General features: G+C 43.8%; 1 protein-coding gene across 2 annotated transcripts in view; it reads right to left on the bottom strand.

Annotated features, from left to right (window-relative positions):
- RCBTB2 (RCC1 and BTB domain containing protein 2) overlaps positions 1-20,033 on the bottom strand; it is a 463,444-nt gene extending 443,411 nt beyond the window's left edge. Inside the window, exon 1 of one of the 2 annotated variants that reach the window (XM_069205377.1) lies at positions 19,715-20,033. The gene's annotated coding sequence lies outside the window, so the exon portion shown is untranslated. The remainder of the gene's footprint in view (positions 1-19,714) is intronic. The other variant, XM_069205376.1, reaches the window with a different exon arrangement.
- Between the last annotated feature and the right edge of the window lie 7,689 nt (positions 20,034-27,722).

Raw genomic sequence — 27,722 nt, 5'->3', positions numbered from 1 at the left:
TGAGTGAGAATTGGGACGCGTGTATGACAGATGCTGAACCAGCAAAGGTATTAGCTTGTTTGCAAAAAGTTCCAGAAGAAAAAGGAAGATATGTATCTATCTTACGCCTTAGGGACTGGATCTTTTTATGTGCCTATCGGAAAATGCATGAGAAATGTGTTCATTTAAAACAGGAAGGTGAACAATTAGAAAGGCAGCTAGAGGGACCCAAAAATACCTCAACAATGTTGTCATGTCAAAATAAGTTACTGCAAGATAAAGTTGATACTTACCAGACCATGGCAGAGCGTGCTGAAGTGCGTGTAGCTCAATATAAATACAAAAAACGCAGGGGAAGAGCTAACAAAAAGAAGGTTAATTTAGCCATTGCTAAAGCAGCGCTAGACTGGAATCCGGATAATTGGGATGCTAATATTGAAGGATGAAGGAACAACTAATCTGTTAGAGTTGGCAGTTATGGGGTGTAGTCAAAAATATCGTACAGTCAGACTAGCTGCCAAATGATAAGTCTTAGTACACACTGAGAGATGCTATGCAGAGAATCAAGAAAAAAAGTATGCAAACTGCTAATCTCTTGGATGAGGTTCACAATTTGTTAGACGCACTACTAACGGTGCCATGCAAAACAAAATAATTCGGTTAGCTCCCCCAGCTTACAAGCAGGTGATAATGACTCTCTTAATTAACAAGACAGAGTAAGCATTGAAGAATGTACTTGAAGCAGTGCCTGAGTAGAGAGTGCTGAGAGACTGGATAAAACCTGAGAGAGCCTTGAGATCTGAGGGCCGTACAGACAATAACAGAGTATCTAGGAGAGATACGTTTTTGGCATTACTTAAGAATGGTGTCAACAAAGAACAGATAGATGGGATAGATACCAAGAGTCTGTGGGAGATTTATTGCAAGCGAGGGCTGGATAGAAAGAAGGGGAGCAGGGAAAATGAATAAGCCGGATAACAAATAAGTGAATTAGGGCAGGTCAGAGATGCAGGAGGAAGGAAAACAGAGGGAGAAAAAGGTTTCTCCACAGGGGAAGGAGGAAGAAGGTTTGAACCCTGACTGGTTGACTGAGGAAAATAGGGAAGGAGAGGAATCTCCTTTGAGGAATGAGAGCATATATCTGGACCTGACTTGGGCAAAAGTTGACAGGTTTAAATCAGATTAGGAAATAGGCCAAACTCCGGTACAGGGATGGGCTTGCAAGGATAGTAGACCCCATTGTGATTTAGAAATTCACCGGAAAAATAGAAATGTTCAAAAGGTTTGTTTCTTGGTGGACACCGGAGCAAAGGCCTCTTTAATATATTGAAATCTGAAAATGTTCACAGGTCAGCACTACGCCATCACAGGGTTGGGTGGAAAGAAAACCCTGCTATGTAGACTAATGTTCAAATCAAAATAGGGAGAACGCCAAAAAGAGTATACACTGTCTTGATAGTGTACCTCAGTGTATGTTCTTGGAATTGACATTCTGAAGGGAGATACTTTATATTTGGAGGATGCGTTATCAATTTGGATCGGAGAGATAAATTTCAGCGGCAGCAGTGAGGGTGGGTCATTTGAAGATACCCCCAGTGAAGGTGCCCCCAGCCACCAAGGTGGTTCATTTGAAAGCGTACCGAATCCCGGGAGGGCATGAGGAGATAAGTAGGACTATACAGGATTAGGTAGTGGCAGGTGTGGTGGCCCTGGTCAACATTGCGTGAAACAATATTTTGTGGCCTGTGTGCGCAAACCGGATGGGAGCTATAGAATGACCATTGGTTAGCGAGAATTGAACAAATATACACCCCCTTTGACTGCCACTGTCCCCAACACAATCACTTTGATTGAAAGGATACAAAAGCATAAAGAGACCTAGTATGCAGCTACTGATATAGCTAATGCTTTCTTTTCCATACCATTGGCCCCTGAGATCCAGGAGCAATTCACTTTCTCGTACCTTGGAAGACAATTTAAGCCATTAAGACTACCTATGGGGTATGTACACAGTCCCACCATCCGTCACCAGCTGGTGGCAGAGCACCTGGATGAAGTACTTTTCATTCCCGGGGTGCAGCTGTCTCATTATATCTATGATGTGGTGATTTAGGGAGAAACACAAGAACAGGTGCAGACTCAGTTATACAGGGTTGTGGAACTTTTGCAAAGCAAAGGGTAGATGATAAATCCAGATAGGATGTCAGGACCCTCTCAAAATGTGAAGTTTCTAGGAATTCAGTGGAATCAGGGACATAGGGAGCTGTTGCTGCAGGTAACTCAGCGAGTCATTGGATTGTTTGGCTTTTGGAGACAGCATATCCCTCACTTGAGTCAGATTTTGGTCCCTTTGTACAAGGTGATTCGAAAGAAACATGAGTCTGAATGGGGAGAGCATCAGCAGTGTGCGTTTAAATTGCCAAAGGAGGCGATTCATCATGCTTTAGACTTGTGGCCAGTACAGGGAGGAGACATTGAGTTACATGTAACCGTTCAGGGGCAACATGCAACCTGGAGTATGTGGCAAAAACAGGGAAGAAAGAGGGTGCCCCTGGGTTTCTGGACCAAAAAGTTACCAAATGCTGGAGAGCAATATACTCCCTTTGAAAAGCAGTTACTGGTGTGTTATTGGGCTCTAGTGGATACTGAGCAAATGACTATAGGGCATAATGAGACCCAAGATCCTGATAATGCAGTGGGTGATGAGTTCCCCGAAAACTCACTGAATAGGACATACACAGGAAGCAAGTGTCATTAACTGGAAATTGTACAAACAGGACAGGGCCTGAGTGGGACCAGCAGGAACCACAGCCCTGCATGAAAAGGTGGTACAGGGCCCTGTGCTGGGTGAAGAGGTACTGCAGGAGGTGCCAGAGGTAAAAGAGTCACCCGTGAGGAGGGGTGAGCCATTTGAGTCCTTGTCCCCTGAGGACAGGAAGCATGTATGGTTCTCTGATGGTTCAGCCAAGTATTTGGGGGCCAAGAGACATTTGGAGGCAGTGTCATATAATCCTGTAACTAAGAAGCTGCTTTCCACTACGGGAGAAGAGAATAGTAGTCAATATGCAGATTTGTGCACTGTATATCAAGCTCTAAAGCAAGAATTACCTGAGAGATGTCACATTTATACTGATTCTAGGTCTACTGCCAATGGGCTAGTTACCTGGCTCCCCACGTGGCATGCACATGACTGGCATATACATTCTGAAGAAGTGTGGGGCAAAGAATTGTGGCAAGAAATTTGGGAAATGCTAGAGCAAAGTACCGTCACTGTATATCATGTAGATGACCACTGTCCCACCGACTCACTAGAACGATGGCTTAATTCCTTTGCAGATGACAAAGACAAAATCTCAGAGGCAGAAGTGGCGACAAAGGATTCTGACTGGGTCAGGATAGCTAAGTGGGCTCACCAAAAATGCAGACACCTAGGAGAGAAGGACACTAACAGGTGGGCAGAGATTAGAGGGATGCACATTGCACTAAATGTGATTAAACAGTTATTATTCAATGTCCTATTTGTCAACACACGCAAGAGATATCTGTTCCGCAGACTGTCAGAGGGCAGTTAGGGAGAGGACAGTTGTCAGGGCAGATATGGCACATTAAGGCACGACCGAATAGTTGCAGGTATCAATACGCCTGCACGGTGGTGGTGGTGGATACTTATTCTGAATATCTGATTGTGTTCCCACGTTAACATGCTTCTCAGTTTAATACCATCAAAACGCTAGACTTGTTAATGTTGTATTATGGCGTTCTACCTTAGGTCTAGAATGACAATGGGTCACATTTTAAAGGTACGTTGGTGCAAGACTATTGTTCACAACACAATATAGAGTGGATTTATTATATTCAATATTACCCATAAGCTGCAGGACTAATTCAGAGAATGAATGGCTTATGGAAAGCCATGTTGTGCAAATCAGAAAATGGTACGTTAAGAAATTGGAGGGATCATTTGAATGAAGCTCTTCAAACGTTGAATGATAGACCTTTATCAAATGCAGAGACTCCTCTAATGCGGATGTTGACCCCAGCCTTTCAGATAGAACCTCATGTAGCAACCAAAACTATTATGTATTGGGTAACAAAGACAGGAGCTTTAGCTCCATACAGAGCAATATCAGAATCTGCAGGTCTTGATTTGCAGTCTTTGAACATGTACAGACTGAGACCAAGGGATATGGCCCTTACAGAAATAGGTGTTGGGATACAAATTCCCCCAGAGCATTTCGGATTGATTGCTCCTCGATCTGGGCTGGCACTCAAGGGTATTCAGGTTTTGGGGGGTAGTGACTGATGCAGACTAACAAGAAGAGATCAAAATTATTTTACCGAACAGTAGAGAAGCTGATTTGATAATACAACCTGGAGACAGAATTGCTCAGATTGCCATCATTATAGTGGATGTAGGAATAGTTAAAAAGGGGAATGCCCTAGCCCATCTTACAGTACATGAGGAGGGAGGCTTTGGCTCAACTGGCAAAAATCCCGGTGCTAAGGTGTGGGTAGAATCCCTAAATCGTCCTCCTAAACCAGCAGAAATCATATCAAAGGGCAAAGACAATATTCTGTCAGTCATGAAATCAGGACAAGAATAATGGAAATATGTACTAGCTGATAAATTTTATTCGCAAGAATGATCATACTTGTCTCTTTTACAGATCATATTACGAGGTGTCTTTATGCTAACTGTACTTCGTGAAGTGTGTTTGGCTGGATCCGAGAGGAGTCGGGAGGGACCGAAAGCCCCCAGCTCTGAAGTAATCGACCAACAGCGCCGATCAACACCCTTGCTGCACCAGTCCAAGACTGTTTGGATTTATCTCGCTCAGACCCTTTTGAACAGAGTGGATTTCTGCATGAAGAATATGAAAAGAACAGTTGATGTCCTTTCCACATGTTTAGTGACTAACCCCCACTCCCGCCAGTGTTCTACTGCAAATATTCAATGGCACCAATGCTGATGGAGCGGTGGAAGAAACTGATGTATGGACTCATTTTACTCCATATGAAAACTGCTGGTTTTTGCCAAGAAACAACAGAACGAAAATGGGACAACCTGGCACAAGTGATCACTTACAATGTTACTGCCAGCGATGTTTGATACAATCGAAAATGCGACTCTTACAAAATCGGAAGGTGTGCTCAAATTCCCAAGAAATCCCCTGGGAACAACAAGTACCATGTCAATGAAGAAGTGATAAAATGTGTAAAAATGCAAATAATAGCATGCCTTTTAAGAATACAGTGTATGAAGCTAGTCACATTAAGCATGTCAAGTTACCTCTTGGATAGTTATTTTCTTGTGGAAATATCACATATACTTACGTTCCTGCAAATATAACTGGAGGACCGTGTGCTTTCATGTGGCTAGGACTCATGATATTTCCACTTCACTCAGTATTACATACTCAAAACACAAGGGAAACAGTTCAATTAAGCAAAGACTGTGACTCTAAAGTTCAGCTATTATGTAGATCAGAATATGTAAGCTTAGGTCTTTCTATGGTAGGAGTTCCAGGATTATCGGTTTATAATACTAGCATTATCAACAGTTGCTCTGGCAGCGCTATTACTAGATATACAAGGAACTAGAAAAGCTGCTTTGCAAAACAGCGCAGCTATTGACTACTTGCTTCTGAAGCATGATCATGGCTGCTTAGAATTTGAAGAAATGTGTTGTTTTAACTTGCCAGATCTTTCTAAATCTATCCAATCTCACACTGAAGCCTTGCACAAATTGGTGAAGGGAGTGAAGCAAGATTTAGACAAAGGGAGGTGGGACTGGCTTTTTAAGTGGCTCCCAGATTTTGGTGAGCTTCGGTCTATTTTAGGTGGAATACTTGTAGTAATTTGTATTATAATAATGCTATGTTGCTGTATAACATGCATACCTAACCAACTGACTATGTTTAGACCAAAAAGGGTTACTTTTAGACTAGTATGTTATGAGAGTCACTGGTCAAAGGGTGGAGTGTAATGCTATGTGTATTTGACCACTGACTCCATCTTGACCATTGACTCAATTTTTGTGCTTAGCTTCAGTCACCGTCACAGCCGCGGTGCAGGGTTTTTCCACACAGAGCTTGTTTTTCACACAGAAAGTGTTTTTGCCCTTCTCACCAGAACATGGTCATATGGTGTTGGAACATATTATGAGGGATGCGACATAAGAGAGTACCAGGCTATGAATGTTTTCATCAGAGAAAGGTACAGCTCTATCTCTGGAATACGCATTGGGGCCCGGCCAGTTCTTTTGTGTGTTTTCGACACAGACCAAGTACAGTCAGCGCTACATTTTGTAACTGAGGGGAGGGCGTTATTGAATGCTCTTCTAGCTTGTTTAAGGTATAAAAGACAGGGGACTTGGCACTAAGACAGGAACTCAACTGTGGAGCAGACGCGCTGCCTGGGCAAATTTTTATCCCATGTGTGGTCTCCTGTCTTGGTTGTCAGCAGGTTCCCTGGTCGTGCTGCTGACTAGGATGACGAATTTACCCCTCAAGGTGATGAATTTTAACTCTTAATTATTATATATATATATATATATATATATATATATATATATATATATATATATATGCACTGTTGATGCACTGCACATCTGTCTATGATTGTTTAACTGCTCTGATTCATGTGTATACACATGTTTTACTTCATTTGAGTTAAATGTTTATTTTCAGATATTTGTGTGCTTTTATTTGATATCTTAGCAGCAACTTAATAAATTAACTCACTTTAAACAAGAGCAACACAAATCACTGAAGGACACACGCTGTTCACAATAGCTCCCAGCCAGGCGCTCCAGTACACAAATCCGCTCCTCTGCCCCCCCTGGAAATGGGGCACAATGTCTGGTGCGTGATGACTTGAGCCGCACCAGACAATTCTGATCGCACACGAAGAGTTACCAATTCTGTACCTGCCTTGAATGAGGAACAACGTCTGGTGCACTATGACTTGAGTTGCACCAGACAATTCCATTCACACACGAAGAGTTACCAATTCCGTACCTCCCTGGAATAAGGCACAATGTCTAGTGTGCTAGGGCTTTAGTCGCACCAGACAATTCTGATCACACATGAAGAGTTACCAATTCTGTACCTCCCTGGAATGAGGCACAACATCTAGTGCACAATGACTTGAGTCGCAACAGACAATTCTAGTCACACACGGAGGCGCAAGTTCAGCAGTGCCACATGAAGTGGAATGCGGCATTGCTATGGGTACGCCTCCACCTAGGAGGGTTGCAATTTGTGAAATTGGACAACGCACAGAATGAGCATGCAGTGGGTGTGTCGCACAACAGAAATGCTGTACAATCAACGAACTAGGCCACGTGGGGTCCCGCCACCGGAGAATCTACTCACCACCAATAAGATGCTTATGTGTGTTGTGGCCGCACAATGAAGGGCCACACTACCTGACTGCAGGCAGTGTTCTCAGGGCTCCACAGCAGGTAATCCGGTCTCCAGGAACAATACTTGTTTCCACGCTCACACTGCAGCTACCAGATGGGAACTAGCAGACAATGTGGCCACTTAAGAGGGAACCGCTCTCCAGATATTGCAGTTAGAAGGTGTAGTTACTTCGCAGCAGGTCTTTAGTGTCCCTGGGACCTCCACCAAAGAATAGGGGGCAAGCCAACAAGCCCTTGTAGAGCACACTTGCAGGGTGCACCACGCAGTACAGAATATCCGGTCCTACATGCCCACAAGTGTATCTTTAGTGTGTCATCAGTAGTTATTATGCAGTGTACCTTTGAGGGGAGGTTCAGAGGGTTCCCCTTTGAAACACAGATGTCTCCCCTAAATTTCAGTCCTGTCTGCCATGGGGCTGTGGAATGCAGATCTTAATCTTTAGTGGGGCCATGATCTGGCCCGAGAGGCCAAGTGTCAAAACCTCTCCCTCCAATCTATCCAGCCAGGCCCTCAAATGGCAGAGGTCTGTCATTCCAGTTGTGTGCCCAAGGTTTATAGATGTTGCTGGGGAATGTACAGATGTGCTCCTCCAGTGTGGACTAAAATCTAATTTAAAGGGCACACAAAGAGTTTTAGAGCATAGAAATGCCCACTTTCTACTGCAACACACTATTCATCCAGGACCAATTGTAAACTTACCCCTTAGTAATCTTTGGACAGAGAGGCTCCCATATGCAGTGAAAACACACATAGGTATTCTTTACTCACTGGGCATACTTTCCGTTGTGCACATACAAGCCTGCATTGGGACCACCTCCTCAAGTATCTAAGGAAGTTAAAAACCTTGGATCTACCATGGACTCGAAGTTTGAAATGAATGACCAAGTGGACAAATTAGCATGATCAAGCTTCATCACCTTGAAAACTCTATAATGCATCTTACCTCACCTCGGAATTCCACTACTATCTCTCTTGTACTATCTAAACTGGATTACGCCAATTGCCTTTACCTTGTATCATCTCTATCTACTATAAAAAAAACTACAACATATTTAGAACTCAGCTGCCAGGCTACTGTTACATGTAAAGCCACAAGCCCACATCTCCCTTGCCTAGAGGGCACTACATTGATTACCGGTTTCCAGAAGATCCACCTTCAAGCTGCTTTGTATCAACCACAAATCAATACATTGAAAAGGACTGCTTTTCATCAGAAACAAAATAACCAAATACATTCAACAAAGAAACCTCTGCTCAAGATTGGCATCCCGCCTTAAAACACCACCATACAAGAAAAAGACAATAGGTGGTACATCCTTCTCTGTTCAAGCAGCCAAACTATGGAATTCATTATCCCCAAATATAAGATCCGCAGATAACCATCTTGTCTTCAGAAGACTACTCAAGAGTTGGCTCTTTCCTTCATAACCACCATATCCAAACAGGATGGACGCCATAGGCCTGTGTTGATAAATATTTATAATCAGATTATGTGTATATTCTAGATATGTATTGTTCTTTAAGAAATACGTATAGTTACTATTTCATAATAATAAAATATACACATACTCTTTAAGCCTGTTTAACAAATGTATATTCATTCACAGTTAAATGTATATATGTGTGTATGCATGTGTGTTCGTAATCATATAGCTGCATATTATTCTATGCTTAATATCTTCATAGATCATTGCATAGCTCCTAGATACGTTGTTATATTAGATACTTATGAATCCCTGCTTTCTTTTTTTTCTATCTCAATGAGCAAATGTTATCTTAACTATTTTATCAACAAACATTTTGCTACTGAAAAATTGAGGAAAGATAAATGAATGTTAGAAAAGTGCATTAACATTAAATATTGCAAATCTTGAAAGTCTGTGTTTATACAAAATAACTTTACATCTCATATTATTATACCCATTATTATATTCCTTACACATATATTCCCTTACTATATATTTACATATCTATTTATTACTTTAGTCCTACTGTACTACAGATAAATACAATAAAAAAAATAAATGAATTAAATAAATTAAAAACTAAGAAAAAAATAAAAATATAATAAAATAGAATTTACTCTCTCGTAAGCTTTACTCTGTCTCCCCATCACCCTATGTCTCTATCAATCTATCCTCCATCCCCACTCTGACTCATCCCAAACCCATTCTACTACTTTGATCTCCAAAACAACCCTGCCTAAGCCCTTCCCTCCTCTACCGCATCAAGCTCACCCCAAACCTCATTTTACTACTATGATCTCCATAACAACCCTACAGAATTCTCCCTCATTTATCTCACCTTTGACTCATCCCAAACCCCTTCTACCACTATGATCTTCCTAACCCCTTTGTAAAGACTATTCCCTCCTTCATCTCTCCTTTGCTCATCCCAGGCCTCATCCTATTACTATAAACTCCCAATTAACACTTCTGGATTCTTCCCTCCTCTATCCCTCCATTACTCTAGTCAATCCAACTAACAAACTCACATACCCTCTGCTCAAATTAACTCATACTAATACTGTACTCATATTTCCCCAATACTAATCCACCACTAATTCCTCTTAGGTTTCAGAGTAGCGTGCTACTCGCCGAAAAGCGCTTTGACGACTCTTCAGGGGTAGTAAGCACTATATAAATACAATTACATACAAGCCTGCTTTGGCAGGCTGGATACATGTTTAAAACACCATAGGTGTAAGTGCACACACACACACACACTCACTTGCTATGGCAGGCTGGTCACCTGTTTAAGAACACCAAAGGTGCAAGTGCGCATACACAGGACCGTTATGACAAGCTTAGCACATGGTTGGAGCACTAGTGGGCATGCAATGGCCTGTGCCACTTCCCAAAATGTGTAGGAAGGTGAGCGTGTATTTTCAACCCCGTACTTACAGTGGAAAAGTGACCAGGGCCCCAAGGCCACTGGGAAGAGGATCAGCAAAACCTAGGGAAAAGCTGATCCTCCTAGGTAGGAAACCCCCATGTGGGGGTCCTTCACTACCGGGGCATGGGACAACCATGTGTACCTGCCTAGCCTTCGGTCTACCACCAGCTCCACCCTTCAGGGGGTGCTCCAGGGGTAGCGGAAGGCTCACTCAGGATAGGCCACAGAGTTAGAAGTGCCAACCTGAGCACCAGGACAGCTGCGCCTCCACAGGCCTGGATTGTCAGGCCAGATACATGCTTGACAGACTATTACCATGTGTGGCACACTCAGTGAAACAACCCCATTAGAAGCCAGGGCAGTGCCTGCCCCAGGTATGTGGTGTACCTTTTTACAGGGCACTCCTGGGTACAGCACCTGAACCAATTATGTAAGCGGTCCTTCCTGGCAATTGTAGGAAGGGCGCGCACTTTCCCACTGCATTACAGTGGAAAAGTGCCCAGAGTCCTAAGGCCACGCAATGAGAGTCAGTAAAAAAACAGGTAGAAAAAGCAAAAAAACTTTCAGAGAAATCCCCTAAAAAGAGCCATGCTCAACAAAGTGTCTGAGGAGGAACAGCAGGGTTGGATTAGAGCAGGTTGTGTTAAAAGAATGGGTTTAAGTGATGAGAGTTGTGATGCCTAACAGTTTGTTACCACCTATGGTGAGCCATTATCATGGTCCTGCATATGAACTTGATTTAATCCTAGGTTCAGATTAATAGCAGAAGCTCTTTGTCACAGATGTGCTACTTGTCAGCAGATGAATGTAGGCAAACGTACTGCTGTTACACTGAATCAACCAGGAAGATCAGGAGGACCCTTCAACAGAATGCAGCTCGATTTCATTAAACTACTTGCATGCAATGGACTGAGATATATCTTGGTTTTTGTGTGCGTCTTCTTTAGTTGGGTTGAGATTACCCGACTAGGAGAAATAACAGTCTCACAGTAGCAAAACTGTTGCTTAAGGAGTTAAACCCAAGGTTTGGATTCCTGACTTCTCTAGAGTCACACTGAGGGAATCACATCAATAATAAGGTCTTGAGATTACTGTGTGCGGCATTGTAAATTGAGCAAAGACTACATTGCAGTTACAGGCCTGAGGCTTCAGGATTGGTGGATCAAGGGAAGAGAATTTTGAAATCCAAATTTGCAAAAGTCTGTGCTTCCACCTCAATGGAATGGCCTGATGCATTGCCTCTTGTGCTGATGAGTTTGTGCAGTTCTCCAGATGGGAAAACAGGTTTATCTCCTCATGAGATTCTCATGGGACGTGCCATGACATTACCAGATGTGCCTGCAAAAGTGCTTGTGAACAATAGAGAAGACATGGTACTGCTTTATAGCAAAGAACTGGCTGACGTGGTTTGTTCTGGGTCTCATCAGGTTGGAGGAAGCTACTGTTTAGGCACAGCAGAAGCTGTGCCATGACCTGGGTCCCGGTGATTGTGAAAAAGCATTTACAGAAGTCCTGCTTAGAACCACGGTAAAAAGGACCTCACCAGGTTGTGCTGGTGATGACGACAGATGTGAAGTGCACCGGTCTCCCCAACTGGCTTCACGCGGCACACACTGGGAAAGTTCCAGGCACCCTTGATGAAACAGTGCCTGCCTCTGAAGTGTTGGTTACAGTGAGTCGAGGAGAGTAGGTATGACAAGATACTGGGGATAAGCAAACAACTGAAAGAGCACAACTTCTGTCTGAGGGGGGGTATGAGCAAGCAAAATAGCAGTATTTGGTTCAGAAGACTAGAGACGGAAACGGATGACTGTGCAAAGCTCAGATGCTGACAAAGGACCTAATGCTGTAGCAAAAAGATTTGGGCCTGGTGATCAGTGGCCAGGTGAGCAAACTGTGCCAGTAGTGCAAGTGCCAACAACTATCCCAGAAAAAACTGAGTCAGAAGTCTGGTCAAAGTGACAGCAATACAGACAGACCAGTAGCTTGGATGTCAAAGAGAAGAAGAGTATCTTGTCAAAAGTATGCAGCGTATGAATAGACATAATTTGCAGCAAATGAATGGGAGAAGGAATTTAACAATACATATCCACTTGAGCATTCTTGAGTTTGTTCTTGTGGCATAGTTCAACTCTAAAATGTTGTTGCCACTTCTTAGACTGAGACATTATATCCTGGAAGTAGTTATAAGTAATTTTGAACTGCACATTCTTTTAGAGAATGTTTGAACATTTAGTAGAACACTTGATAAACTTTGTTGAGAATCAAGAAGACTTTTTACAAAAATAATTGAAATTTGCTGAAGAGACAATTACTTGCTATTTGCTTTGCTCTCAAAGGAAAAAGAATTGAAAAAGACAGCTGCTAGTTTTGCTGCAATCATTTACATTTTTGATTTTTTTCTTTTTCGTTTTGTTTATTGGCCTGAATTTATAGAAATCATGGAGTCGAACAGAAACAAAAGTAGTAGACTTAGATACTTATGCGTAGGAGTGTTAGTTGTAGCAATTCTCATGAAGACATTGTTGCTTATTGGTTTGAGTTTACCTGCACCTTTTAGACCAGGAGACATTAAATCCACAAGTGCCTCAGTTCGTACAGTTCCCGTGGTCAATAGAGTCCTTTTTTCAGATGCAAAAGAATTACATGCAGATGGTTATACAAATGTCTATTATAAATTGCTTCATGAATATGTTGACACCATGGAGGTTAAGAACTGTTATGTATGCACTCATTTGCTTTCATCAGTTATTTGGAGAATCACTTATCATAGTCTGCTCTTGACTTTTTAAATTTCCTATAGTTTATTGCTGACTCTTTTGTAACTGCAAGGATATTTCCAGTAGTATTACCCAAACTATGACTATGTTTTTTTCAGTTGTCCACATCATGAAACATTTGAGCAGCACTGCCAAGGCCAGACACATTGACACAGTAGGAGGATTTTTCGAGCCTACACTAACATTTGATTTAGTTTATGCCCATAGAAACAATTTGACCTGTGTTCTTACCCCAGTGGAGAAGGAGTTTACAGGGCAAGTTGAAGACTGAAACAGAGGAAGGAAAACAAAGGTAGAAAAGGAATTAATGTTTTGAAGCTACGGAAAAGAAGAAAATGCGTATTCAGAAGCAGAGAGCCTAAATTCCCTAACCTTAGATTGGCATCATTTACTGAAATTATGTATATACAGGCCTAGATCGAGAACTGACACAAAATTTGTAGGAACTAGAGAGTGTAGACATGTTTTTGTTCAAAAGTGTTTGGACATTCATGTTAGCGGGACAATACCCAGCTATACCAAGAGTCAATTTCATTTGTGGGAAACAGGCTTATTTTAGGTTACCAAAGGGATGCTATGGTACATGTTATGTAGGAGTAGTTCTCCCAAAGATTTATCATACGGAGCATTTTGTTGATCCTGCGCGGGATGTGAAGTCAAATACCACAGCAAAGAGAGGTGCCAGTGCTTCAGAGGTTGTAGAAGACATCTTTGGTGCAATGATTCCATCCATGGGAGTGATCCTAAACGATCTGAAGATAAGGAAGTTCTCAACTATTGTAGATAAGTTGTCTACAGCTACCGCAGGTGCCTTCTTGTTAGTCGAAACTGAAATGGTTTCTATAAGATCAATGGTTTTGCAAAACTGACTTGCTTTAGGCATCCTTCCTGGAAAAGAGGGCAGATGTTTCAAGTTCAACAATGTTACACGTACATACCAGACGATAGTACGGACCTGAGAAAGAACATTAAGAACATGACTGACCTGAAAAAGGATTTGAGGGTTTGGAAGCAGCAAGTGCCTGGGAAGCAATAGAGAGTGCTTCTTGAGCAGTTGGAAAGTGCTTTGGAAGTCTAGAAAGTGAAATTGTTAGAAGTATCCTGAGACCTATACTCAAAACAGTATTGTGTGTCTTAGCTGTGCTTGATCGTTTCAAGTTCTACAAGAAAATTAAAGTGAAAAGAGCAGAGAAGGGGAAAGGAAAAGAGGAATCTGAGCTTGAAAATAGACAATCTATTACTCTGACATTATGCAGTTAGAGGTGTCCAGAAGATCTTACCTTGCTCGACCTCAGAGATTTTAATCTGTCTTGTTGATATGATGGATTGTGATCTGTGTGATAGCTTGATTTACCATCAGAGGCGGGACTAATGCAGCAGAGATATGGCTGCTGCTTTGACGTCACAATGTTGAGCTACATGTGACCATATAGATATAATGGTATGCAAAGTTATAACAAGCTAACTGTAAATTGGTTCACTGAAAACCCATCACTGTAGACTAGTAATCTAATGTGATATGTTAGAGCAATTTCAATCTAAGAATAATCATCATTTGTTTTGATTTCACATGATACCTTATGATGTTAAGAAATAGATTTCGCTGAAACCATAATGAATTTCCATATGATAGTGATTTAAATGTCACATACTAATGTTGTCAAATGTAGTTCCCATATATACCGATCATGATGATTTCACAAGTTATTTTTCTTTTCCAATCTGTTATATTAATTTAGAATAAGATTTATTAAAGATGGATTTAAATTTTACTTTACATGCGTTTTATTCTTGAGTAAAGTGTGCGATTTAAGCTCCATTTGCTTAGTCAGCCATAGTGATTTGCTAGACCTCAAATGTACAGAACGTGAGGGTGCTGTTTTTCTTTTTTTTACTAACTTGTCTTTCTTTTCAGATGTCGTTCTCATAAATGTTAGTTTGGGAATAGATACACTATTGTTTTACTCATAGAGATCTCGAGAAAGTAACCTTGAAGACAGCACACGAGAAACCGGAGAATGTAGAGATTGCATCAATATTTCACGTTGTTGCAAAGTTATAAAGCAGAGCAAGGATGTATGCCTTTCCATGAGGGTCAAGTGAAATCGCCCTAATGTTGAAGATGTCCATTATATAATGTGTTATGATTGGACAATGGAAGCTTTCGATCCCCATGGTGAGGTTAATGGACAAATTGGGACTCTCTTAATTTTACTTTTTACATTGACAATTTCCTTCAGCTTTTTTCCTAGGAGTTTGAGAGGTACAGACCTTTTTGCCCTTGCCTCTCACCTTCCCTAATCCTGACTGAGAAGACTCATGATTGAGCTTCCAAATGCTGGCACTTTCCCTTTTTACTTACTTTTTGCCAACTTTAGTTAGTATACTTATGTCCCAGACTTCAATTCTTTCACCGCCCTGGTCAACCCCTTGTGGTTCTGTATTGCTATAGTTTGGTTTTGAGACTTGTTTATGTTAATCTAAGCATTCGTTTGTAATAAAACCCATTAACATTATTTTGGGCTTTCCTTGTGTGGCCACATTGGTCATAATGTAAATGTTAAATGTTGTGCTGATAGAGATGTTAACTTCTCCTTACCCCTTGCAAGGGTGAAACGATTTGTTGACCATGTTTGGAGCATACCTGAAATGCTCCACCACAGGTCCTATATAAAAATAAGACAAAAAGCTAAAGGTTCACAAGCAGTAAACACAACATCTGTCATATGTGTCTGCATGGTCCTTCCTCTAGGGTGATTGATCATCTGATTTGGGATTATTAGCCCTAAGCATTGTCTCCAAATCCAATGTCAGTTTGGGTCTGGGCATTTACCCTACTAGGTGTGAATCTGCATCCAATTCAGCTTTTGCAAACTTATAGACGTCCAATTTCCACCTCTCAAGATCAGGGGTTGTTGTGACTTCCAATTCATGGTAATTTGTCATTCTGCAAGAATTAAAGGCAGGTCCATACATTTGTTATTGGATCTGTTGGCTTTAGAACTAGGCATGAGCCTCAGCTAACACAGCCTGTGCAACTTTAAGTCATGTTTCCCTAACCACTCCATGACACAACTAAGAACATCTTTCCACCATCGCCTCAAGCTCTGCATGACAAAACCATATAGCCAAATGTAGCCTTAACTTGGCATGTAAGTGAAGTTTACCTGTGCATGATGTGTAAACGTACTGATGTCAACTAGGTCCAATGAATGCAATAAAATTGCATAAGCCTGAAGTGGTTGTTTGGTGAAATCTGCAGCATCATGTTCAAAACTCAATTTCATTCTGAATTTGTGCGTTCTTCACCCACATCTTCCTCCACTTTAGCCCTTAGAGTTGTCAGTTTTTTGTCTCTAGTGACCGTTATGGCTCTGTATGCCCTTGTAATGAAATAATGGCAGTTCCCATATGCCCACTACATCTGCAATAGGCCAAATACCATCAGCTCTCGCCACCTATCTATATGAGTGTAATGGCCTTAGTTACTTCAGTTAAGTCAGGAAATGCTCAGGTGGCACACTGTGTTCAAGCATCACCTCCTCAAAAGACATGCGAGTTCCAGAAAATGAACAAAGAAATTATCCCTGCACTGGACCACGATGATCTGGCCACCCTCAGCACCACCCGTGAAAACATTAGGAGCACCCATATTGAGGTTTCAGGTGCATACGGGGGTGCCACTGGCCCTCCTGCATCCAGAATATTGCCAATTATATTTTGTTGCTTGTAGCAATCTAGAGATGACCTGGACTTAGATTTCTTATCCACAACATATTTGTGAACATCTATGGGAGATAACTCATTTTGCAGGAAGACAACCTCAAAGGACACCACAGGACTGACCCATTCTGTCACACTCTGGAGTTGTTGCGCCAGGTAACAGGATTCAAAGTCAAGGATTGTTAGCCCTTCCCCATTCAAGGGAAGATACAACTTGTCTAGTGCCACCCTTCTCCTATTCACTCCCAAACCAACTCCATCAACAACAAATAGAGTTCTTGAAAAAAAAAAGTTTAATTTGGAGTGGCATGTTTGCTATAAAAATAAAGCAACCTATGTAATAGCACCATTTTGGCAAGAGTAACCCAGCCCATTCCCGAAAGAGGCAACTTACACTAGAAAGCACTCAGACAATTTGCTTTTATTAACGCCTGTCTGAGGTTAACTTGGAGTACATCTTGTTGATCTCTGTGTACTCTGATCTCCAGATACTTAATTGTGGCAACAGCTACAGAAGTTGCACAACCATGGGTACCGTTCTCAGTCAATAGACAAATGACCAGACTTAGCTACGTTCATATGTATACCAGATTGTGTTCTGAATCTGTGAAGCTCCTGGACCAGTCCTGCTAGTCCTTCAGTGTGCTCATAAATAAACAATTAAAAGTTGCCTGCATAAAGCAACAAAAAAAAAGAAAAAAGAAGACGAGATAGGTAGGATCCTTTATCGGAAAATCCAACATCCCAACATCCTCCTAATAACGGGGACATCGCACACAAGGGGCTCCGTGGCCAGTGCGAAAAACAAAGGGAAAATAGTAAAGGGGACACTCATGTCTTGTTCCACACTGCACAGACAATGCTTCAGAAATCACACTCCACATTCTAAAAAAGGCCACTGGAGCAGAGTAGAGAAGCTGCACCCATTTAATGATACCATTCCCAAGTTCCCTGTGCCGCAGGGATGACCATACAAAATTCTATTTGCGGGAATCAAAGGTTTTCTCCATGTCTATGGAGGCTGCTACTGCTCTGTGGTTTCAGCTGTGACACTGCTAAGGATATGAAACAACTGTCTGATATTAGGGACGTTGCCACAGCGAGGGAGACGTTGACATCACAAAGTAGCAGACAAACCCCTGAAAAAAACATTTCCAACTCACAGTGTGTGGAGAAGGGGTATCCAACCTTTTCTTTAATAAGAACTACTCATGATCAATGAAAATCATCCCAAGCTATTTAATACTATTAGTGTTGTGATAGTGATCACATCAGACAAGTCTACTTCTGTAACCACCATATGTATGATTACCAGCAGTGATTAGCTTAATGCATCAGCCATGGTTGTTAGTAGTAATTTAAAAAATGCTTAGTTAAAATGGAATGCTCCTACATTGGTAATACATAGCAGCCAGAGCCGCAAATGCCTAGCCCAAGGCAATATCATCAGTAATATGTCAGACCTCCCATGGACGCTGCGGCCTAATTTCCCAAAATTTGTGGCCCATGGTATAAGAAATTTGCCGTCAGAAAATACAAAATGTTGAATATTTTTGCAATGGACACAAAATGTGCCTGTCACAAAAATAATGCAGCCCAAACAGCTAACCAGAACCATGCAGCAGGTGTAAGGTTTGGAATGGGATATCTAATGCCAGCGAGAGTACAGTTTCAAGTTTGTGCTCTCTCTGGTACCATCTGGTTAAATGTCCCTTCCCAGTGTGACACAAATGCTGCTAGGGAAGCTGTTAGTGTGCCCCTGTACCCTTCTCCATTTCACAACTCTGAAAAGGAAAGCAAAACAACTGCTAAACGAGGCTGGAATGCTAATATACCTGTAGTGTCCCAGACTCTAGCAGTCATTCTCCTTTTTGTGCAGGCTTGGCACAGCTTGCTTTGAGGTTCTTGGAGGCAGGCTCTGCCTCGAGGAAGCTCTAGTGGCATTGCAGAGCAGGAGAGACTGAGAGAAAACACTTCTTTCCTGCCCACCCTTCTTTTATTGACCCAGGGCGGCTAGAAAAGGAAAGCCAAATAAGCTTCCAAATCTTTTTTTAAAGATTCTGCAAAGGTTTTTGTAAAACTTGCTGGATTTTCACAGAAGTCCCGATTTCACTTTTGTTTTTGCAAATTGCTAAATCCTGTAGGGTCTAATGATATGTTTCCACTACATAGCATGGTTTTATCACTCAAATATTAGATTTAAGTATACTACATCCATTTTTCTCTAAACATCAGCTTATGAGTTCTGAAAGTAAACACATTTTTTTCTGAAATATACGGATTTCATATTTTGTATGCATATACTCAAATAAGTAGAAACCTCAAATTTTATAGGCTGGGCTGCACGCAGTAGAGCTGCTAACAGGTAAGCTGGTGAGCTCCCAGTAACGCTAGAGCTACTCTATTAGTTGGGGAAACCTGGTGGGAGGGTGAGCACAAGTGATGTCCAAGCACATCAGTAGCCTCGGTTTGTTTTAGGGGGGGGGAGGTGGCAGTGAACTGCACAAAGCCCTGCCCTCGCAAGGCCACGCCCCCTCAAAAGTGTGTTCATGCTTGGGGAGATTATTGGCTCAATGTCCAGCCCCCCTTGTTCCTTCTTCTCCACAGTAAGTTTTGGTCTAGGTTTTAGCAGGTCTTAAACATCTTTCAACCTATCGCCTCATCTCACCTTCCAATTCCATTAACTCGCCTAACTCATATTAACTTAATCTACAAGGAAACCTGAGGAAGTGTGGGAGCACCAACCTAATCAGACAACTAATATTCACTGGAATAATCACTAACATTGGATATGGATTAGCGTGCTACACGACATAAAGCACTTTAACACCTCGTCAGGGGTAGCAAGCACAATATAAAAACAATAACAGTACAATACAATTACGAGTTAGAGAATGCCTTCTACAATACCTGTCAGAGTTCACCTGACGTCATCAATCCAGGCTATGCATCAGCCATCGCCCATTCCCTCCGCCTTAACAGCACAAACACTCCGTCAGGGAGATCTTTCGCTTTCAGTTATAGTGCTTAGCTGAACTCCAGCCGGTAAACCTACCGCACTAAACGAAACCGGCGCAGCAGTCATCCACACCAGTTACAAAGTGCAACAAAAGAAACAAAATAAGTAGCGTGTTACTGTTGTCATTATTTAGTACGAAAGACCACCTCCTTTCTTTGTCGTCACTGCGGAAGCTCTACAGCAGCAATCATGAATTGACAGAAGACGTCCTAATAAACATAGAGGAAGGACACTAAATAGAAGCCGACAAGTTGACTCCATTTTTGTATTTAAACTACAGGTCCTATCCCGCCGACCCTAGTGCCTGCTCGTGGGCGTGGCGACGTCCCAACGGGTGCCATGAGGGAGTCAGGCAAAGCTGTCCTACCATTATTCTGTGAAATCAGTTGGATTGGTTTGCCGTCCCTATTGGGGTTTTGCTCATACATGCTATGTTTTATGTTCGATCATTTAAGGCAGCGGGATCTTTATAGTATGCTTACGTAGATGCTAATTGATGTCCGCCCGCATATGTGACATTTTTGAATGCTGTTTGAATCGCCGTTTGAAGGAAGAGTATTTCAAATGCAAATATTAAATCTATTTGTGGAGTAAGATCGACCCTTCTAAGTACAGTCGTTCCTCTACTGCTTGCAGGGACGCAACTACTAGGCTCGAGAGCCGGCGTCGGCTGACATCCTGTGATTGTGGGCAGATCACTTCAATCTCTCCAGTGCCTCAAAAGCAATCTGGCTTTGTGTGATGTAAACTGGTGCGTGTGTAAAGCGCTGTGATGCCTTTGGGCAAAATTCGTGCTATATAAAAATGTACAATACTGGAAATGGAAAACAATAACCCCGGGAACCATAACACATGGGGCACTGTGGAGTGAAGAGGGCGGACCAGGGAGTATGTTAGCAAATAGATGAGTCAGGCATAGTCAGAAGGTGTGCATTCAGTGTCAGCCAGCTTTACGTCTATTATCTGCAAGTACCTATGTATTATGTTATTAGAACATTGGAATGCTGGGGGCTCCATTGAAAACAATGGATGGAGTGCTGCGGGCTTTTACTGGCCGGTAAAAGCCCGCAGCGCCAACATTCGCTTTGTTCACAGCAACAGCTGTGAACAAAGCCTCACGGAGCCCGAGGGGATATTAATCCCCTCGGGCTCCGTGATTATTTTTTTTTTTAATAGAACATTCTGCCCTGTGTGGCAGAATGTTCTAATAGCCTTAGAACCCGCCGTAGCGGGCTCTACCGGCTATTAAAGTCCCTCTCCCTTGTTAAATGCCCTCGCCTTCAGCTCGGGCATTTAACGCGGGGAGTGGGCCTTTAATAGCCGGTAGAGCCCGCTACGGCGGGTTCTAAGGCTATATTATAAATTCTGCTCCAAAATAGAGTGACAATGTAGATTTTCCTAGTAACTTATGAAGGAAAGTCTTAATTTCATTAAAAACACGGAGGCGAGTATTATGCTTTTAGTCTTTTCTTTATTTCTAATAGCAGCAGCAGTCAAGAATACAAAAACTACCGATCCCATAAGGCAAACAAAAGTAGCCAATGGGGATCAAAAGTAGTTCAAAGTAATGCACCAATCACTAACAAGCCACACTAATAATACCTATTTTGACTGAGAACAGCCCTCTTTTCTTGTGCAAGAATTAACCCATTCGTCGCCAAGGACGTAATGGTTACGTCCATGGCTGCGCCCGTGTGGCGCCATGGACGTAACCATTACGTCCCACGACCGGCCCTCGGCCGCCCCCCCAGGCCAGGGCTGAAAGGGGAATCCCTTCCCCTTCCACCCCCCCATGACGTCAGCGTGCGATCGCGCGCTGACATCATGAAAGGGTGAAAGATGCGCTGGAAGCCATTTGCTTCCAGCGCGTCTAAGAAGAAGGTGAGTTTTCACCTCCGGGCCGGTGGGGGGATGCCTCTGAAAGAGGCATCGAGGGAAAGGAAAGGGTTTCAGGAATGCCCACTAGACACCATGGATTTGTGTATGTGTGTGTGTTTGTTTTTAGTGTGGGGGAGCGACCCCTTGGGCAAGGGTCGCTCTCCTTAGGGGGCCAATGCATTTTTCGTCGTTTCTGCCCCCTTTGGGATCAGATTGACCTTATTTTTAGGCCGACCTGCCCCACTTGGGGGCAGAAAGCCACTAGACACCAGGGATTTTATTGTTGTTTTTTTTTTTGTGTTGGGCAAGGGTCGCCCCCAGGGGCCCATATGTATTATTGGGCAGATAGGCCTATTTTTTTTAGGCCTTTCTGCCCCAATGGGGGCAGAATCCCAATAGCGCCAGGGATACTATATGTGTGTGTGCTTTGTGTGGGGGTGTGGCCCCTTGGGCAAGGGTCGCTCCCCTTGGGGGGCCAATGTTTTTATTGCCGTTTCTGCCCCCCTTGGGGGCAGATTGGCCTTATTTTTAGGCCGATTTGCCCCCCATGGGGGGCAGAAAGGCACTAGACACCAGGGATTTTATTGTTGTTTTTTTTTTTTTTTGTGTTGGGGGGTCGCCCCCAAGGGCCAAAAAGCACTATTGGGCAGTTCTGCCCCCCCCCCCCCCCCCCTGGGGGCAGATGGGCCTATTTTTTTTTTTTTTCAGGACCATCTGCCCCCAAGGGGGGCAGAATCCACTTAGCGCCAGGGATCATGTGTGTGCTTTGTGTGGGGGGGTTGGCCCCTTGGGCAAGGGTCGCTCTCCTTAGGGGGCCAATGCATTTTTCGTCGTTTCTGCCCCCTTTGGGATCAGATTGACCTTATTTTTAGGCCGACCTGCCCCACTTGGGGGCAGAAAGCCACTAGACACCAGGGATTTTTTTTTTTTTTTTTTTTTTTTGTGTTGGGCAAGGGTCGCCCCCAGGGGCCCATATGTATTATTGGGCAGTTCTGCCCCCCTTCGGGGCAGATAGGCCTATTTTTCTTTTAGGCCTTTCTGCCCCAATGGGGGCAGAATCCCAATAGTGCCAGGGATACTATTTGTGTGTATGTGTGCTTTGTTTGGGGGGTTGGCCCCTTGGGCAAGGGTCGCTCCTCTTGGGGGGCCAATGTATTTAGCGCCATTTCTGTCCCCCTTGGGGGCAGATTGGCCTTATTTTTAGGCCGATATACCCCCAAGGGGGGCAGAAAGCCACTAGACACCAGGGATTTTATTGATGTTTTTTTTTGTGTGTTGGGGGGTGGCCCCTTGGGCAAGGGTCGCCCCCAGGGGCCCATATGTATTATTGGGCAGTTCTGCCCCCCATGGGCCTATTTTTTTTTAGGCCTTTCTGCCCCATAGCGCCAGGGATACTATATGTGTGTGTGCTTTGTGTGGGGGTGTGGCCCCTTGGGCAAGGGTCGCTCCCCTTGGGGGGCCAATGTTTTTATTGCCGTTTCTGCCCCCCTTGGGGGCAGATTGGCCTTATTTTTAGGCCGATCTGCCCCCATGGGGGGCAGAAAGGCACTAGACACCAGGGATTTTATTGTTGTTTTATTTTTTTTGTGTTGGGGGGTCGCCCCCAAGGGCCAAAAAGCACTATTGGGCAGTTCCCCCCCCCCCCACCCCCCTTGGGGGCAGATGGGCCTATTTTTTTATTTTTTTCAGGACCATCTGCCCCCAAGGGGGGCACAATCCACTTAGCACCAGGGATCATGTGTGTGCTTTGTGTGGGGGGGTTGGCCCCTTGGGCAAGGGTCGCCCCCAAAGGGGGCAATATATTCTATGGCATTTCTGCCCGATTGGCCTATTTTTTTTAGGCCCATCTTCCCCCAAGCAGAGAACACTAGACACGAGGGAAAATTTAAAAATGGTTGGTGGCGGGGTGTTTGTCATCTGACGTAGTATTTGCTTTTATGATAATAACAGTTTTTCTCCTTTTTGTTCTAGTTCAAAGCTTTTGCTGACTTTGCTGTGGCTTGTTGCAGTTTTGGCAGTAGTTGTCCTGCGGTTTGCGTAGTCGCATGTTTTAGGTAAGTAAATACATTTACTCCAAGTGAGTATTGTTGCCATGCATGAATGACATGTTTGTAGGTGGTGTACTGAATGCAGGATTGTGTGTGAAATTGTCCTTAGATTTATGCACAATGATTATTGTGTTGTCTTATGTCTAATTTGCATTTTTTTTTCTCTTTTTAGTGGGATATCATTGGTGATTGCTGTGGCTGTGCAGAGTAGTTGCTGGTGAGTCAAGCTTTTTCAGGCAAGTGAGCAGTATAGTTTTTGAGTTTATAACTCTTAGTGATAAAGCTATACTTTGTTACTTATCTTACACAGTGCTGGTTGTTGGTGGTTTATTTGTCTAGTTCATTTTTGTAGGAAGGATCATGGCTAGCCGTAGGATGACCGCTCAGCAGGTGGTTAGTGTGCTTTTTGAGTCATCTTCTGACCATGATTATGAGACTGACTCTGCATCTGAGGCAGAGGAGGAAGTGCAAGATTCTGGAAGTGAATTTTCTGTCAGAGAGGAATCATCTGATGATGTAGCCACTCTCAGTGCTGATGAAGGGCCTGTTTTAGAGGAGGACACTGATGTGCCGATGGTGCAGGAGCCAGTGGCTGAAAGGCTTCCCATTGGAAGACCTGACACGTAGGTTGCACCAAACAGGGAGCAGCCACAGTTGTCTGCGTTTACTGGTTTTCCAGGGTGTTGAGTTAATACGGAAAACTTTTTACCCGTCAACTTTTTTGAGTTGTTTATGGACAATATATTTTTGGAAGAGATTGTTGAGCAGACTAATTTGTATGCAGAGCAGTTTTTGAGGGACAACGCTGACAGACTTAGGCCACACTCTGTAGCTAGCCGGTGGATTCCCACAAATCTGGAGGAGTTGAAAAAATTCTTGGGTTTAACTTTTTTGATGGGGCTGGTAAGGAAGCCATCACTGTCTTCATATTGGTCTACTAGTCCCTTGATGGCAACTGCTATATTTCCTGCCATCATGAGTCGTAACCGGAATGTGCTTCTTCTTCGGATGTTGCATTTTGTAGATAATGCTTTAGCCTTGCCACGAGATCACCCTGATTCTGACCGTCTTTTTAAGATTAGACCTGTCCTTGATCATTTGGTAGATTGGTTTTCAGAGATCTATGTTCCAGGCAAAGAAATATCTGTAGATGAGTCTTTGGTCCTGTTCAAGGGTTGTTTGGTTTTTAGGCAGTACATTCCTAGCAAGAGGGCACGGTATGGAATTAAATTGTATATGCTGTCTGAAAGTAGTACAGGATATGTTTATAATTTCTGGGTCTACACTGGTAGGGATTCCAATATTGACCCCCCTGGTTGTCCACCCACATTTGGAGTTAGTGAGAAAATTGTGTGGGAACTTGGTAGACGACTGTTTAACAAAGGTCACCATTTATATGTAGATAACTTCTACACTGGAGTTCAGTTGTTCAAGGAGTTGTTCAGAGTGGACACTGTTGCTTGTGGCACAATCCGCTCTAATCGGAAAGGCTATCCAAGAGAGCTTGTTCGTAAAAAACTTGAGAAGGGACAGTGCAGTGCCTTGCGGAATGATGAGCTGCTAGCTCTGAAATTTGTAGACAAGAGGGATGTATACATGCTAAGTACCATCCATGATGAGAGTACTTCACCTAAGGCTGTTTGGGGTCAGGTTGCCGAAGTGCGCAAACCTGTGTGCATCTTAGACTATAATAAGCACATGGGTGGTGTTGATAGAGTAGATCAGAGGTTGGAACCTTACACTGCTGCTCATAAGTCTTATGTTTGGTATAAGAAATTAGTGGTTCACTTGTTCCACTTGGCAACTTTTAATGCTTTTGTTGTGTTCAAGGATAGTTCTCCAGATTCAAGGATGACATTTGTGAAATTTCAGGAGTCTATCATAGCTAGCCTTGTTGTGCTGGAACAGGCAAGAGTTCCTAGAGAAGCAGTGGTGGAGGATGTGGCTAGATTGAAAGATCGTCACTTTGCTGAGCACATTCCTCCCACGGCCAAAAAAAACTTTCCTGCTAAGAGATGTAGAGTCTGTGCTCGAAGAGGTATCAGGAAGGAGACTAGGATGTACTGCCCTGATTGTCCTTCAAAGCCTGGGCTGTGTGTGGGTGGCTGTCTCAGGAGCTACCACACACAGAAGAATTATTGGGAAATTACGTGAACATAAACTGCTGTTTTATATTTTTATATGTTCAGTTTCACGGTTGGCATTAGTCATCTTTTCAGTTAGAGCTTTTGTGTTTGTAGTTTTGTACTTATTTATGATTAGTGGTTTCTTTGTTGTTTAAAAACAAAAAAAAAGGGATGGTATGTGTGGGGTGGCGCTTGGCTGGTGTTGTGCGTGGGGTGGCGCTTGGCTGGCAGTGTGCGTGGGGTGTCGCTTGGCTGGTGGTGTGTGTGGGGTGTCGCTTGGCTGGCGGTGTGCGTGGGGTGGCGCTTGGCTGGCGGTGCCAGCCAAACGCCAGTCCACACACATCAGTTGGTGTGATTGCTGTATCAGGCATGTGGGCGTATGAAAGTGATGGGCCCTTGAGTGGCGCTGTCTGTCGATGCGAGTGTTGTAATGTGCTGGGCCCGTGGCTGGCGGCGTGAATGGTCTTGTGCATGTCATGTATGAAAGGTATGTGAATGGACTGTAAAGCGGTTGGTGCCTTGCCGTGGCTTTACAGCTCACGAGCTGCGAATCATTGGTTCAGTTTTTTGGCCTTTCAGTTATTAACAGTGCATTTCACTTTTGTGAAATCTCTTGTTAATAAAATTTGATCTGCTGAACCATCACTCACCCTCGTGCCAAATCCAACCAGTATGTGTGGTTAAAAATGACAAAACCTGCGCCGCTGTAGTCAGGCGTCGCAGCACACTTGTGACACGCTAGGTGTCTCAGGTGGGACCCCGATGATGAAGCATGCCACCAACTTGATTGGTGGGTGAGGGGTCTTTTTCACATAACCTAAGTGCGTTTCTTTTCACAATTTTAGTGTTGGCACATCACAGACTTATTTGGACACATCAAAATGATATATTACAAAACTACCTGTGTTTGGGGGGGATGGGGCACCTATGTTTTTGGTCCTGGGTGCGGCCTTCATCTAGGGAAACCTACCAAACCCAGACATTTTTTAAAACTCGAACCTCAAAATTTGCTTAAAAAAGCATATTTTCCTGACTTTTCTTTGTACGATCACCGCTCCAGCACAAAATTCCTACTCCCCAGCATTCCCCTCAGTCTCCCAAGTAAAATGACACTTCACTTGTGTGGATCCCCAAAGCACAGTCAGCCTAAAGATGTATAAAAGAAGACTATGGGGATCATTCTGACCTTGGCGGTCCATGACCGCCATGGCGGAGTGCGGCGGAAGCACCGCCAACAGGCTGGCGGTGCTTCCTGGGCGATTCTGACCGCGGCGGTAAAGCCGCGGTCGGAAAAGGGGAGCCGGCGGTTTCCCGCCGGTTTCCCGCTGGCCCAGGGAACCCGCCATGGCGGCGCTGCTTGCAGCACCGCCATGGGGATTCCGACCCCCTTCCCGCCAGCCTGTTTCTGGCGGTGTCCACCGCCAGAACCAGGATGGTGGGAACGGGTGCTGTGGGGCCCCTGGGGGCCCCTGCAGTGCCCATGCCACTGGCATGGGCAGTGCAGGTGCCCCCTAACAGGGCCCCACAAAGATTATCACTGTCTGCTTAGCAGACAGTGAAATTCGCGACGGGTGCCACTGCACCCTTCGCACACCTTCAACTCCGCCGGCTCCATTCGGAGCCGGCTTCATTGTTGAAGGGGCTGTCCCGCTGGGCCGGCCGGCGGTCTTCTGGCGGTCGCCCGCCGGCCCAGCGGGAAAGCCGGAATGGCCACTGCGGTCTTTTAACCGCGGTGCGGTCTTTCGGCGGGAACCGCTTGGCGGGCGGCCACCGCCGTCCGCCGCGGTCAGAATGACTGCCTATGTGCTTATCAACTCGCTGTGCTATCCCCTCAATCTCTACAAGTT

This window comes from Pleurodeles waltl, chromosome 8, assembly GCF_031143425.1.
Source record: "Pleurodeles waltl isolate 20211129_DDA chromosome 8, aPleWal1.hap1.20221129, whole genome shotgun sequence".
NCBI classification, from domain to species: Eukaryota; Metazoa; Chordata; class Amphibia; order Caudata; family Salamandridae; genus Pleurodeles; species Pleurodeles waltl.
Note: the sequence above shows the minus strand (reverse complement) of the source record. Positions and strands in the feature narration are given on the sequence as shown.